Here is a 9,415-nt window from a genome sequence, read left to right on the forward strand (position 1 = left end):
TTATTCAAATGATTCAGCAGTTGGTCCAATTCGCTGGGTTACCTAATGATGATCCCAACCTGCATATCGCAAATTTTCTAGAGTTATGCGATACATTCAGGCACAATGGAGTATCTGATGACGCAATTAGGCTAAGGCTTTTCCCATTCTCTCTTGGGGATAAAGCTAAGGCTTGGTTGATTTCTCTGCCATCTGGGAGCATCACAGCATGGAACGAATTAGCTCAAGCGTTCCTTACTAAATATTTTCCACCTGCTAAGTCTGCCAAGCTGAGGAGTGAGATTACCAACTTTTACCAACAAGATTCAGAGTCATTGTATGAAGCATGGGAAAGGTATAAGGATCTCTTACAGAGGTGCCCTCACCATGGTTTACCAATCTGGTCGTAAGTGCAAACGTTCTACCAAGGGTTGCTACCAACTATTCAAGCTATGATTGATGCTGCAAGTGGGGGAGCTTGAACAATAAAACACCAGAGGAAGCATACAATTTGATTGAGGTGATGGCGAACAATAACTATATGAGGACTTCAGAGAGAACTTCAACAAGGAAATCAGCGGGAGTGCACGAAGTTGACAGTTACACTGCATTGGTTGCTCAACTTTCAAACATCCAGAAGCAATTAGGTAATGTGTTAAAAATAAATGCAATTGAATCTTCTTCTCTAACATGTGACCTTTGTGCAGGAAATCATTCATCCAAGGATTGTCAACAAGGGAACCCGTTTGCTCAGCCTGAACAAGCCAATTATGTCAATAATTTCCAAAGGGGGCAAGGGAATCCATATTCCAATACATACAATCCAGTATGGAGGAAACATCCGAACTTTTCATGGAGCAACAACAATGAGCAAAAACAACCTTCTGTTTTTCAAACTCAAGAGCCAAAATCTAATTTAGAGAATGTGCTGACCAAGTTCATTGAAGAGACAAGCAAGAGGTTTGAGAAGACTAACGTCTTGGTCCAAAATCAATCAGCCTCTATTAGGAACCTTAAGACTCAAATTGGGCAAATTCATAACCTATTAGCGAGAAGAGTTCAAGGAGTTTTGCCGAGCGATATAGAGAAAAATCCCAAGGAACAAGCACATGCAATCACCCTGAGGAGTGGACGAATTTGGAAAATTCAGAGGGTGAAATCAGAGGCAAGAACAAGACTTGAAGGATAAGCAGAAGACCGATCGTCGTGGTGATGAAATTCATCGTCGCAGCGATTGTGAAAATATGGAAAACGTCAGCAAGAAGGAAGATCGCTGTGACGATGATACCAGTGGCTGCGGCGAGCGTGATCATGCTCCCAATTCATCAGAATTTTCAACTCATCGCCGCGACGATGAATCTATTGGCCGCGGCGAGCGTGCATCTGAGCAGAAACTTCCTTCAAGCTAGGCAACCCTTCCATACCCACAACGGTTGAAGAATCAGAAGCTTGATAAGTAATTCGGTAAGTTTATTGACATGTTTCAAAGTTTACATATTAATATCCCTTTTGTTGATATGCTAGAACAGATGTCGAAATATGTGAAGTTTTTGAAGGAGATCCTCACGCACAAGAGAAAATTCGAGGAACACGAGAAAGTTATGCTAACAGAGGAATGCAGCACGCTGATTCAAAAGAAACTACCACCTAAACTACGAGATCCAGGGAGTTTTACTATCCCTTGTATTATTGGTAGTTGGTTTTTTAATAAGGTTTTATGTGATTTAGGGGCATGTATAAATTTAATGCCGTTTTCCATTTACAGGAAGCTTGGACTAGGAGAAGTGAAGCCAACCACCATGTCTCTCTAATTAACTGTTCGATCGATAACATATCCTAGGGGGGTGGTAGAAGATGTCTTGATTAAGGTAGACAAACTGATTTTCCCAGTAGATTTCATACTGTTAGACATGGAGGAAGATAGGGAAATACCTTTAATTTTAGGACAACCTCTTCTAGCCACGGGTAGAACATTGATTGATGTCCACCAAGGGAAATTAATCTCAAGGGTAGAAGATGAGCAAGTAGAATTTGATGTTTTTGAATATATGAATCGTCTATCTGAATTAGACTCATGTTTTAAGATTGATGTTCTCGACACCATAGTGGAGTAGAATTTTGAAGAGAGCTACCCTATTTTTCCTTTAGAGAACTATTTGATGAATTCTAGATATCAGGAGGATGAAGTTGATAGTGAAGAGATAAGGGAGTGTTTAAGATACTTAAATGCTCTACCACCTTTGGTTCGTCCGAAAGCTCATTCGATCAGAGAAATTAGAGCTATGGTGTCTCAGTTAACTTTACCAATCACAAAGGAACCTACACTTGAGCTCAAGCAACTACCCATCTCATTTAAGGTATGCATTTTTAGAATAGGGTAAAATTTTTCCAGTCATTATTAATGCTTCTTTGAGTGTTGTAGAGAAAGAAAAGTTGCTGCTCATATTGGGAAAATATAAGAAGGCCATTGGATGGACAATTGCGGATATAAAAGGTATCAGTCCTTCAATTTGCACGCACAAGATCCTAATAGAGGAAAGTTATAAGCCTACCGTCCAACCATAAAGAAGATTGAATCCATCAATGCAAGAAGTGGTCAAGAAGGAGGTGTTGAAGCTCTTAGATACAAGAATTATATATCTAATTTCGGATAGTGTATGGGTAAGTCTAGTCCAAGTAGTGCCAAAGAAGGGAGGAATGACAGTGGTCCGTAATGATAACAACGAGTTGATTCCAACACGAACAGTCATGGGATGAAGAGTATGTATTGATTATCGCAAACTGAATTCCGCGACTCGTAAGGACCATTTTCCATTGCCATTCATTGATCAAATGTTGGAGAGATTAGCTGGCCATGAGTTCTATTGTTTCCTAGACAGATATTCCGGCTACAATCAAATTGCTATAGCGCGAGAAGATCAAGAGAAAACGACTTTCACGTGCCCATACGAAACATTCGCCTATCGAAGAATGCCTTTTTGCTTGTGCAACGCTCCTGCAACTTTTCAACGTTGCATGATCTCAATATTCTCTGATATGGTTGAGACGTCCATTGAAGTTTTCATGGATGATTTTTCTATTTTTGGAGATTCTTTTGATGATTGTTTAACTAACTTATCTAATGTTTTGCAGAGATGTGTTGACACTAACTTGGTGCTAAACTGGAAAAATGTCATTTCATGGTACGAGATAGGATTGTGTTAGGTCATCGGATATCCGCGAATGGAATTGAGGTAGATCGAGCAAAGATTGAAGTTATTGAGAAACTACCACCTCCAAACTCAGTGAAGGCTATCAGAAGTTTCCTTAGGCATGCGGGTTTTTATAGGAAATTCATACAGGACTTCTCCAAAATCTCTAAACTTCTCTGTGATTTATTAGCTGAGGATGTTCCTTTTAATTTTAGTCAAGAGTGTTTAGATGCATTTAAGTGTTTAAAAGCAAAATTAATTTCTGCTCCTATTATTGTTGCGCCCGATTGGGAACTACCTTTTGAACTCATGTGTGATGCAAGTGACTATGCTTTAGGGATTGTTTTAGGATAGCGAAAAGGTAAGGTTTTGCATGTGTCATATTATGCCAACAAGACTTTAACGGGACCACAATTAAATTATGCAACTACTGAAAAGGAATTTTTAGTAGTAGTATTCTCTATTGACAAATTTCGTTCTTATTTGCTAGACACCAAGGTTATTGTGTACACTGACCATGCTGTATTGAAGTACCTCCTAGCAAAACGGGATTCCAAGCCAAGATTATTATGATGGGTATTGCTTTTACAAGAATTTCACTTGGAGATTAAGGACAAGAAAGGAACGGAACATCAAGTAGCTGACCATTTATCCCGATTAGAGTCCAATGAAAAAGTTCGAGAGGAAGAAAAGCCAATCAACGAATACTTCCTGGATGAGCAATTATTTGCTATTCAATAAGGGTCGTGTTTTGCAGATATTGCTAACTATTTTGCGCAGAAAGTATTGCCTCCTGGAATGAACTCCCAAAGACGAAAGAAATTCTTTGCAGAGTTAAAGTACTACTTTTGGGAGGATCCATTTTTGTACAAGCATTGCGCCAATCAAATGATAAGAAGATGTGTGCCAAAAGAAGAGATGATGAATATTCTTCGTCATTGTCATTCAATGAAAGTTGCTGGTCATTTTGGTTCGATAAAGACCACCACTAAAGTTCTTCAATCAGGATTTTTCTGGCCAACTCTTTTTAAAGATGCTTTTCATTTTGTTATGAGCTGTGATAAGTGTCAACGGGTTGGGAATATATCAAGGAGAAATGTCATGCCTTTAAATAATTGTTTAGGGTAGAATTGTTTGATGTGTGGGGGATAGATTTTATGGGACCTTTTCTGTCCTCATTTTCTAACCGTTTTATTTTGGTTGTTGTAGATTATGTTTCGAAGTGGGTGGAAGCTGTTGCGTTGCCAACAAACGATGCTCACTTAGTTATCAAGTTCGTGAAGAAGAATATCTTTTCAAGGTTTGGCATGCCAAGAGCCATTATCAGTGATGGTGGTTCTCACTTTCGCAATCGCCAATTCGCAACGTTGTTAAGCAAGTATGGGGTTACACATCGAGTGGTTATCCCATATCACCCTCAAATCAGTGGCCAAGTAGAAGTATCCAATAGGGAGCTGAAACGAATCTTGGAAAAGACAGTAAGCACCTCTCGAAAGGATTGAGCAACCAAGCTTGATGATGCATTATGGGCGTATAAGACGACATTCAAAACACCAATAGGAATGTCGCCCTATAGGATGGTTTATGGAAAAGCTTGTCACTTACTAGTAGAGTTAGAACACAGGTCATATTGGGCAGTGAAGTTTCTAAACTTTGATCTACAAGCCGCAAGAGCAAAACGAGTACTGCAACTCAATGAGATGGAAGAGTTTCGCAATAATGCATATGAGAATGCCCGAATCTACAAAGAAAAGACTAAGTAGTGGCACGACAAACATATTGTGAACAAGGAATTCAAGGAGGGCGACAAAGTGATGTTGTTTAACTCAAGACTACGACTTTTCCCAGGAAAATTACGCTGAAGATGGTCTAGCCCATTCATAATTCATCGCGTGTTTTCGCATGGGGCGATAGAGCTTCACTACCCGACGAAGGGAACATTCAAAGTCAACGGCCAAAGATTGAAACCTTATATTGAGAATGGGAATGAAGACAAGAGGGCTTCAATTCTTCTTCAAAATCCTAATTGACGACAGAAAGGAGTCGAGCTTAAGACTTTAAACAAGCGTTTTTTGGGAGGCAACCCAAGATTTCGATTCTGTTTGATTTTTATTTTTTTCTGTTTAGTAATTTTTGTGTGTTATGTTTTTGCGTTATTTTTAGTTCGTTAATTCAGATATTCTGATTGTCTTTTTCAGGTTATTAGCACAACACACTCAGGGAACAATCTGGTTCCGTTGAGTTACGGCACCATCACGCTCGCCGCAGCAATACAAATCATCACTACAGCGAGCGTCAGTTTCGCGCATGAACATAAGACAAATCACGCTCACCGCAGCAACAAACATTATCGCTGCAGCGAGCGTTGCTCTGGCGCACAGCCACGACGAACTGAACGATCGTCGTAGCGATCGAACAACTCAAAATGCTATATCGCGTTTATATCAGCCTGCTCCTCTTTTCCTTAACACAATCTACATTACATGCTTTTCTCTTCCACAGTTTCTCTTCACCAAATTCTTTTTCATTTCTTCACAATTCATTCAAACCATTTTCAATTTATACTCCATTGCTCACTAACACACTCAATCTCACATCACATTTCACAGATCAAAGGAACAAGTGGAATTTTCACAAAAATCAAAGTTAGGGTTCCCAAAAGAGAATTTGGGGGTTTTCAAAAATTGAGCTAATCCATCCCAATTCAAGGCACATTTGGACAGAATAAGGCTCAAGTAAGTGTGTCTCACCCAATTTGCATTGTAATTGTGATTGTTGAAGATTGGAATCCATTGATTTGAATTGCGTGGGAGTGTGGGATGATTTTTGTTGGTTGTTGAAGATTGGGAGAGATTGATTTGAATTTCGTGGGAGCATGTGGTTATTTTCGTGGTTGTTGCTTGATTGAAGAAGAGAAGTTATAGTTTTGTGGGAGTGTAGTGATTTTCGTTGGGTATTGAGAGTGGTTTAATTGTTTGTTTGGGTTAAGTGAGAAACAGTGATAATGGCACCCAAAAGAAAGCCAGGAAGTGATAGGAGAGAAAAAGGAAAAGGGCAGGCCTCCAGTGATATTCGGTTTGTTAGTCAGGCTGCCCAGGAAAGATATGAGAATTTTGCAAAGAAACCCGGTGGATTTATTGAAGAAAGATGGTTGGTGTTTATAGAAGACTTTAGGGGAATAACTGATGTAATTCAAGCTCTGGGTTGGGAGATATTTTCCAAAGAACCCCCGACTCCTGTTGTTGCCTCTATGGTAAAAGAGTTCTATGCCAATGTTCTTGATAACGTTGACGGGAGGACAATGGTAAGAGGTAAAGAGGTAGTATTTACAACAGCTGCTATTAATCAGTTTTATGGGCTGCCGCAAGTTGAGATAGATGAGGATGTCTATGTCGCATATAAGCAAGAAGTAGATTATGATGCAGTGATTAATTTTTTGACAGAAGGGAAAGCTACATGGTTCATTGTGGCTAGGGAACACATCCGTTTTGAAAGTAAGTTTTTGGACTCAGCTTCACGCATGTGGTTGTATTTTGCGTGCTCTAGATTGATGCACTCAAAGCACATGAGCACTGCTAGCAAAGCTAGGGCAATTTTGATGTATTCTATCCACCACAAGATAAGGATGAATGTGGGTGAGATTATTTTTCAAGAGATTACCCATTCGACAAAGCATAACAAGACTGGTTTTTATTTCCCTCACATGATTACTGAATTGTGTAGGCAAGCTCAAGTGCCTTTGAATGCTGAAGAAGTTTTAATCCCACAAGGAGTATGTCTTACAATGCAATTTATGCAAAATCTCACTAGTGGGGCTGAGTAGAAGTACCCAGGACCAAAGCCTCTTCATCGACGAAGCTATCCTAAAGAGATCAATTGTCGAAGTTGAATGAAGACATTGAAAAGTTGAAAAAGCAACAAAATCACCAAAAAGCCTGGATTACGTGGATGAGTGGGCAAATGAGGGTGCAATATGAGATGCAAAGATTGCAACTTGCCCATGCTGGGATAGCAGCACCAGGGTGTGAATGAACTGATTTTGTGTACCCAGCAGATGAGGAGCAAGGTGATGCTCCTGATGATGATTATGAGGAGAGTATGGAGGAGTAGATTGAAATTTCAATTGTGTTTTTGTTTAATGTTGTCAGTGTAGTTTGTTTTGTTGTTTTGTTTTGATGTACTTGCATTTTGTTACTGTGTATTCATTAAGTCTTTGTGAACTGTTATTCCATCTTTATTGTTAATACTCTTTATATCCATTATTTTTTCTGCATAACAATGATGGCCGACAAGGTCTGTTTAGTGTTTTTCTTTTTTAGAACGAATTTGGTGTATACGACTGGACAGCCTTATTACATTGAGAAATGCAGTAACATTCTCTTTCTCTTGTTCCTACTCTTAACATTGAGGACAATGTTGACTTTATGGTTGGGGGTAGGAATTTAAGGAATTTAATTTGAGTAGAATTTTTTTATGGATTTAGAAAGCAGTTTTGTTTGTTCTTTTGTTTTATGTTGTGAGTTTTATTTTATTTTTTTCTCTTGGATGAAGTCATATGTTCATGATAGGAATGTGATTACAATAACATAGAACTAATGGAGGACATTAATTTTTACCTTTAATTACGGATGTTTGTGAGTGTTAATGACATTGAGTTTGAGACCCTAGTGAATTATGGATTGAAAGTGGTTCAGTTTACCTACTTAGAGATGTGTTATGTGTGAATTTTCCATGAACATTGTTGCAATCTCAAAAAACTCTAGAGCTCATTTGACAATCACTCAAGGCGAAATCCTAGAATTCACATCACTTAGGAAATGAATTAGGCTGTTTTTGGACCGATTGAGCCTTTCAAGCCAACCCTTTTTATTGTCATCACTAGTTAACCCTTTTGAGCCTTTAAACACAATTTAGCCCTGTTTTTCTTTCTTTGAACTTAATGTTTACCCTACCCTGAATATGAGCCTAAAACACTATCTCACTCATTTTTCCTTAAGAGACTTAATTGTTGTTCAAGTGTAGCACGAGTGTTGGTGAGGACATGTAGTTTTGCCACAACCCAGGTTTATGCGAAGAAATTGGTTGGGGGTTGTGGAGTACTTGTAAAATCAGTGGGGCTTTGTATATGTTTTCTACTTTCTTACTATTATTAGCAAAAAAAAAATAAAAAAAAAAAAAAAAAGTGGGCGTTAAAAAGCATTGTGAAGAGTTGGAATTATAAATGGGTTTATATTATTGTAAAAAAGAAAGAGCTCGATAAAGGTTGGGAAGCTACTGAGTGAAAAAGGGAAGTGTCGTGTATGTTAGAAATAAAAATGAATAAAAATTAAGTCTCTTAATTTGACTTTTGTTAATTTCCCTTTTCGTTCCTTCATGAACTCATACTCTAGCCTAACGTTACAACCTTTACAAAGATCTATTGATCCAAGGTAATGTGAAATTCTACATTAGTGGAGAGTGCTTTGAAAAGTGAGCCTATGGAGTTTGATTCCATGATCACATATAAGCCATAACCCGAATACTAAGATCAAAATCTTGCTCATGAATGTTATGCATAAAACTATCCGAGTTTGTAGACTATTGGTTTGTGGTTGTATGGATGCTCTAGGGTCTATAACGAAAATGAAATTGATGTTTGCATTGACAGTGAGTTTAGGTGATTTTTAATTATTCTATTTGTCCTTTTGTATATGCGATTTTTGAGACACTTCTATGAATTAATCCAAGAATTTTTGTTAGTTTTTGTTCTGTTTATGTTTATGTTTATCTTTGTTTTTGGAGTTTAGGATAAGTTTAGTGTGGATGTTTGTGGGTATTATCGCTAGAAACCCTCACGAGACTACAACTCGTCCAACTAGGACTGCCTAGGGGTTCAAAGGCTTGTTGCATACGCTAAATGCAATCGCGTTAATCTACGAAAGTGATTTAAGATAGTTTAGATAGAAGTTTTTAATTAGTTGTTTTATTTTCAAGCTTAGAGACTTATTTTATCGCTTAGTTTGCTAGGGACTAGCAAAAAGCTGCTTGGGGGTTATGATAAGAGCTTGAAAGTTTATATTTTTTAGTGATTTAATTTGATTATTTATGGAAAAATGTGTTGAAAGTGTAGAATTTGAATTAATTCTTTCATAAATACCTTTTATGGGATCACGGGTGTATTTTGAGTGTTTTCAGGCTCAAACAGATATATGAAGGGAAAATAATGATGTTGATGGAATTCATGACACGTAGGAACAAGCGGTACA

At 38.1% G+C, this 9,415-nt stretch overlaps 1 non-coding gene across 1 annotated transcript; it reads right to left on the minus strand.

Moving 5' to 3' along the window:
• Positions 1-266: 266 nt before the first annotated feature.
• On the minus strand, positions 267-373 carry LOC116131587. The gene has a single exon (XR_004128263.1). It is a non-coding gene; the product is annotated as a small nucleolar RNA R71 (small nucleolar RNA).
• Positions 374-9,415: the final 9,042 nt, after the last annotated feature.

Source organism: Pistacia vera, unplaced genomic scaffold, assembly GCF_008641045.1.
Source record: "Pistacia vera cultivar Batoury unplaced genomic scaffold, PisVer_v2 Contig234, whole genome shotgun sequence".
Classification (NCBI taxonomy): Eukaryota; Viridiplantae; Streptophyta; class Magnoliopsida; order Sapindales; family Anacardiaceae; genus Pistacia; species Pistacia vera.